We start from the raw sequence: 7,492 nt of genomic DNA, 5'->3' as shown, positions 1-7,492 counted from the left end.
GCCATATTTGCAGCTGACTATAATGTCTATGGACAATTCAGCAACCAGGGGCCTCATTTATAACACCCAGTGTGGATTCCATCCTAAAACGCTGCTCACAAACCTCACTATCTACTTCTGCAAGAAAATAATCGTGCGCACACCTGTATGCAGTCTTTCCGTTATATATATCCACCTGTGGTGAACTGTGAGAGCTTTTACTTCCTCCCAGTGTCTTCCCACAATTATCCATAAATGGTCAATGCTAAATGAATATACCAAACTGACTTTCAATGAGGGAAAGATGGAACAGCCAACGTTAAATATTATTGTAAGGTAGGTGCACCTACAGTAACCAGAAAACCGTGTAGTTACTTTGGAAACGACCAGAAAAACTCAAATACTGTCACTGTCTCATACACGACAGACAGTTAATGAACAGTGTTATGAGTCGGCATTTAATTCGACGTATATAGATTGTTATTAATCGTATCTCAGTCTTCTCCCACTAAAACAACGGAGGTAACCAACAGAGGCTAAATGCAAAGTTTGTACAGAAAAGCAGTTTGTCTTCATGGATTATTCTGATACCCAATTTAATTGAATCTCGTGTTTCTGGAATTTGTTCAAATGTTATGTTTCTTAAAAGGAGTTTGGCATAACATTTTCCTGGGGCGCAGGGAGCTTAGTTGAATTCAGACTGCTTTGAGCACTTTACTCTACACTACTGGTTACTGGGGAAAGTAATGTTGTTACTGTAATATTATTACTAGTGATGAGTTACTGCCTAACACTGCTTCTGTAATGCCGAAGCTGAACTATACTATACACAGTGTAGGCAAATTCACGCTGTATTTAAATAACTCAAGCCAGACGCATTAATTGGGTGCATCATTTATTTTGTTCCAGTTTATTCAGACACAGTCTCAAAGATGCTGTGGCTGCTGAGAGGGGGGCACATGTTGGACAGTGTGTGCCAGGGCCAAACTGCGTTTCCTGTGTGCGTACAGTTCGGCCATGGTGTCCTTTCAGCCAGGACTCTTCTGAATCTGAATCTGAATCTGAAGGACCCAGTTCTGTTTTAGTATTCTTGTTTAGCCTGTGCTTCTAATACTACTACTACTACTAATAATAATAATAATAAAAGTTTTTACTTGTAGAGTTAAACTTCCCCTGGTTGCTAAACCCACCAAATTATTCTTCTTTTTCAAAAAAAACCACTAGATGTCAGTGTAAATATATGTCCTTGTGATTTGAGTGAACTGACCCTTTAAGAGTCAAAATGGCTGACAGCCAACATGGCTGCTACCTTAGGGCTGTTGAGAGTAACCAGTCAGGATCCAGACCAAAGCTGATCCTCCACTGTTGTCTGAGACTTTCAAAGTTTGTACCAACAAGCATTGACCCAAAGATTTCTGTGGAAGCTTAACAGTGTCATCAGCATTGAAAGCAGCTGCAGAAACAAGCCCTCAGAGCTCCCTCACCAAGGACACACAGGTAATCAAACTATTTGTATTTTCTCTTTACACGGTATTGAGCAGTAGTTTGTTGATGGTACAAATGTTGAGTTTCTTTCCTCATTTGGTTGCTAAAGTTGCAAACAGCAGACAGAAATTTAATTAGTGCTTCAGTGGGTTCAGGTTGTCAGAGGAGACCCAGCGACGCAAAATCAGCATCCTCCTTTAATTTCTCATGTTTGCTCTTCATTCATTTGCCATTCTGTGGGCCTCTCCAGTGCTCCCACTGGTGGAGATTTCTCCCTACTTTCAAGTGTTCCGTTTTATTTATATGTATTTCCATTTCCTTGGGCTCTGGGGCTCAGTCTTACCTTTGGGGCACAGCTGTAGGTCTGTTGTACAGAGGCCCAGGTCAGCTGACACTAGCAGCAGCGTGCGTATGGAGCCTGGTATTGTGTGGTGTTGACCAGGAGGACAGGTGAAGCGGAGCCTGGAGGGCTGGTGAAGGCTGACCTTGTGTCAAGGCTCATCTCTGGGGTTGTGTAGGAGTGTTTAGAAAAGGCCTGTGAGCCACAGCTCTGCCCCCAGAAGGTCACTGGAAAGTTATTCACACATCGAACACCCAGCCGGTGGTGTGCATATTTACAGCTTTGCCTATACATCGCAAGCCGTGCTTAGAAGCATTTTAACAGCACGTATAGGACATGGCCTTTTCCTGGTTTTCAAGGTATGCTATACAGACAAAACATAGATGCTGATGCTTCTTCCTTTTGAAATCCAGATCCAAGCATATAGTGTTATTGCATGTTGCAAACTCAAAACAACTTCCTAAAAAGGAAAGAAAGGGAAAACACACTTAAGTATTGTTATGAATCGGCGCTATACAAATAAAATTGAATTGAAAGTACACAAAACGGGTACAATAAATAAATAACGCTATGCCTCCACTGAGGGAATAAAGGTAATCGCAGAGCACCACACAACTCTGCTTCACACGCCGACAGCAACACGAGTCTGTTCGGCTATCTGGCCCACTGGCCCCGTCTGCTTCTGTGGCTGCAGCTGTATAGCAATCCACCTGATTGCTGTGCCTGACCGGTCGGAGGGGACGGCGGTACCTGGAACAGGACAAGACAGCAGAGGCAACAACATGCACACGTAACACATGTTTTAGCATATTTAATAGAAATAACTCTAGTATTGACAGCTCTACAAAACATACTGTACATACTGTGGTTTTGTGTAGATGGGGCTATTGGCGGCCACCATAGTTTTTGTACTTAAAGTTTTCTCATTTCTTTATTTTTGTTAATTTCACAACAGTATGATAAACTAGAAGAGGCTGTTTGTTAAGGGTCAGTAATCAATGGATGGTAACGAGGTAGGTCACTATTCCCAGAATGGCCAGGGACCTTAATAAACTGCATGTTAGTTGATTTTTAATAATTTAATTCATTGCAAATTGATTTGCAATACTAAAGTACAATATCAACTAATGTGAGTCCTGCATTGTAACTTAAGGGGAGACACTACGGGAGAAAAGGGTCAAAATTTTACCTAATATCCATGTAACTTTTCCCAGTTGATTATTTGCTTGAAAAAGGGACAGAGAAATATTCGTTCAAGGTTTATTAAAGCTGCAGTAGGTAACTTTTATAAAATAACTTTTTGTAATATTCACTGAAACTCTCACTATATCCTGACAGTAGTACATGAGACAGATGATCTGTTAAATAATCAGGTTCCTCTGGCTCTTCCTAGAACTCCTAATGGTATTTGCAAGAATCCACTGGGCCGGAGGAATAAAAATAACCAATCAGTGAAAGAAAAGATAGAAAGACACTTTGAACTTGCAAATAGTTCGATTTGTTGAGTCTCCATTCCCAAAGCCATAATTATGGTTATTCTAAAGAAAGTGGTGAGTTGTTTACTTATGCAGGAAAATAGCTTATTGTATAGGAATAATTCACAGTCTAGCCAACAGTAAGAGAAAAATTATGAAGTTCCTAATTATTAATTCCGACTATAAATTGTTTTTGTTGTTTGATCTAAAATATGTAAGTTTTGTATATGGTGTTTAAATTGGAACCTGCCAAGGTTAGGCACTGAATTTTGGGTAATCTTCAAATAGCTATAATTGGTTAGTTTTTATGTTCCATACCAGATGCTTGGTCTCATTTTAGGTTCCTAAATTATCGATCGTACTGCACCGCAAATGATATCTGGTCCTTTCACTCGAAAGAAATGACCTGACTTGGCAATCAATTTAAGAGTAGATACCGGACAATTTATGTTGTTTGCTTTTCATCAGTGTGGTTTTCACTTCTCTCTTGTTTCCTGCTGTTGTTCTGCTATGTCTGGTATTTCTTGGAAAAGTTTAATTAACAGGCTGGTTGAGTGTTTGTCATCAGACAGGTGCGCAACGTCCTTGATTTGCTACAGTTTTTCAATTGTAAACTCTCTGTTGGTTGATCCAGTATATCCACTGAAACTGTGCGAATTGAAGTTTTTCTGACTACCCTCTGACGTTTCCTGTTCGGTCTTGCTTTTCTACCTCCCATTGTGGCTCCTCCTGCTCACTGTGTTCGAAGTTTATCCTTGAGCAAGTATTCTGTGAACTCAAATTGCTTCCTTGATTGCTAGTTTAGGCATTTCGTGTGTGTGATGTGTTAATTTGGAATGATGTTAGTTTCTGTAGCATGTGTGATCTTTTGCTCATCAACTGAAGTGATATGGTGACGTACGTGTAATAGGCTGCTTTGAGTGGTGTCTGTGAAGAACTAGATTTAATTGGCGCTTATATGTGCAATGTACGAGGTCCATGTTTATCCATTTAATGCCATTGGATTACGCATTACTTATAAATGAATTCTGTCAGTAGGTAACTTTTTGTTCATTAATTGGTCAGGTTGTATTTGGTTTCACCTTATTCCTGACCGTATGTAAGTTGATTAACATTAGACAGACAAGCATCGGCAGAATAATTTCTGTAAATGATCATCAGAGCACGTTAGAGGAACAGCAATTTTTTTCTCACATATATCTTGTCTCGATGTATACTGTCAGGTATATCTCTGAACCATATTAAAATATCAATTTTTGGTACTTTCCACCCCTGAAACCCTATACAGAATAATAACAGATGGACAGTTCTTAAGGTAGAAATATTAAAAGGTTGTGGTAACTGTTCCATGTTTTTTGTCTTGAAAATTCTCTTACTGAGGTTTAAGCTGCTCTTCATTGATAGGTACATGCCGAAGTAGATAGCAATAAAAAAGCTGAGAGAGGGGGATGGACAAGCTGCAAAGGACAGAGGTTTGGACCTAACTGTGGCACTGCCGCAGGACCCCAACCCAGGACATACAGGATTAGGGCCAGGGTGAGCCACCTAGCCTGCCCTGAGGTGATTACTCTCTTGTAGTAGATTGGTGATGATTTTATATCTTCTTTTAAGTGATATGTCCATTGAGTTTTTAGTGCTTTTTTTGGTTCTCTTTCTTTGATGTTAGTAATCTTGTATTCTAACATTTAGAGCCTCAGAAGTTTAATCCCGTGTCCCATTAATACTACAACTGTCTATTTTTAACCTTGTTCAGACAAACCATACATGGTCTCCATTTAATTAATGAACTACTTTTCATGGGAGATGATAGCTGACTCTTCTGCCAATTGCTTTGCAGTGTACATTAATATTTTACGCATGCATGCTCTATGTACTACACTTTACAGTTTGATTCTCGGGTGTGCAGCCTGCCCAGTTTCCATACTCTGTTCGCTTGTCTAATCATCTTGGGTTCTGTGTCCTCATCTCCATGATTGGACACCCTTCAGTGTTTATGCTATGCTTGCTTACCTCCGTAATATATTCATAGCACTCTTGTAGCGTTTGCTTCTGGGAAAAGTCACATTATGAGTCTCAAAGCTTTGTTGCATTTTGCCTGAGACCTATTCCCGTTGACAGCAGTTTGGCTAGATTTCTCTGCACTAACAGTGAGTTAGAGAGAAATGCCGTTGACACTGCTGTCTGGTACAATCTATCGGCCAAAAATGTGGAAAAGTACTTCTGGCGGTCACTCTGTCTGTGTTTTTTCTTCTTCTTTTCCATCTTTTCCTTACTTTTAGAAAGTAAAAATGAATCCATTCAGTCCGATGACATGTCATTACTAACCTATGACTAAGTTTCTTGTTTGTTCCTTTAAGTTTGCGCTTGCAGAGCAGGTCCAGGAGTTGGGATTTGTTCACCCATCAACCAATCGGTCCCTGGGGGCTGGTGATGATGTCATTCTACCATGTTACCTTAAAACCTCCAATCCCAGGTGCCCAGTTTCTGAAGACAGTGGTATGGGAACCCCAGCACCTCGGGTTTACGACCCCCCCAAAGCTACATCCATGTTCAACCATGTAGGAAACCTGTGTATCAAAGTCAAAATCCCCATCTATGAATAACAGAACGAGGACTGTTATGTGGGGGCGGGGTGAAGCTGGCAGAATCGAAACGTCTCCATGAAAATCCCTTCAATGTGAAAATCTCCGATGCCAGGAATATACTTTTGCTCTCCCTTCAATCAAGCCAGCAAGAACGCTTCCATCCCAACTCCCACTGTTGGTAAGTCAGACACCCTTTCTGGAAGATGGGATGAATTACACATCTTCTGGCCTGACTGCCAAAGATCAGTAAGTGTAACTTTATATTAGGAAGTAAGCAGCCGATGATAAGACACAAAGAAAACAGGTGCTGTAAGTTATTTGGGTTGGATCTGCAACTCCACTGTTTGAAATTCCTCCTCTGCTTCTCATCAGGTGTCGTCCTCCCACCCCATCCAAGCGACGGGTTGGCTCCCCCAATAACAGTAGAAGAGTAGTTTTTACACTGTGAGTCTAAAGGCCTGGTATCCAGCCAGCCCTGAGGCTGGGTCTGGCTGCGACGGCAAGGGAAACCTTCTCCTCTGGCTGCGACCACCAGCAGCGACAGCTCCAGAGGTCCTGATGACCTCTATACCTGCTCAGCCAGCAGGAGTGACCTGTGCGCCGGGGCAGAATAGACCAGCAACAACTTCGCACCTGTAGAGGTCCAACAGGAAGGGACATCCAACCAGGCCAGGAGAAGACACACATCCTATGGTCCAGGTTTATAAACGCAGCTCTAAATATATAAACATCATTGTCCACCTGTTGGAGCTCTCGGTTTGATTCAATAATGTCCATTTTGTTCTCTCCCCTTCTATCTTTTCATCTGATTTATTACCAGCCTCAGTCCTGATCGGATTTGCGAGCATCCATCATTCTTCTTCGCATTAATGTGTTGGCCTCATCATCACCTAGTAAATGTAACAGTCACATATTTATTTTCCTTTTTATTACCAAGTTACTGTCAGAGCTCCTTCATTGACATTACATACAGGCATAACAACAGTAACTAACCCAACCAACAGTCCCTGGAAATTATCTTCCCACTGCCAGGGACATTTGGGGAAAATGGGGGCAGCGAAATCAAAGCAAAATGTGCTTTCTTTCAAAAGTTTATCTCTCATGTTGAAAATGTTCTGGTTTATGCAAAGTCACGTGATGGTTTAAAAAATTCCAGTTCAATTATCATATTTCTGTCCTGCTTGTGTAGTTTTCTCACCCTTTAAACACTCCATTTATTGATTAGACAAAACCAAATGAACCCAACAACTCAACAACCCTTCTCTGATTCTGGTTGGTTCACAGCTCAAAGGGAAGATCCCAGGGGGAGATGAAAAGAGGGACCGACTGGATGTAAGGAAAGTCCCCCAATGGAAGCAAAATGGCTCTCAAAGAAGCAATATGCATTTTATTTGACTCCATGTTGGCCCTGAAATGCTAAATAAAAACGCTATAGTATAATGTATATGAATATACTTTTACTTCCTTCCTTTTCCTGGCTTATTATATATTATTGTTATATTATATTCATTATCTCATTATTATTATCTATTATTATGTATCCTTAAAAATTTAATGTTCAATGGTCCTAACTGGACCCCACAAATAGTCCCATTTGTTAAGGCTCACGCCCTGGTATTAGCGGGCAA

Source organism: Morone saxatilis, unplaced genomic scaffold, assembly GCF_004916995.1.
Source record: "Morone saxatilis isolate NCDOM2014 unplaced genomic scaffold, NCSU_SB_2.0 Contig8, whole genome shotgun sequence".
Classification (NCBI taxonomy): domain Eukaryota; kingdom Metazoa; phylum Chordata; class Actinopteri; family Moronidae; genus Morone; species Morone saxatilis.
Note: the sequence above shows the minus strand (reverse complement) of the source record.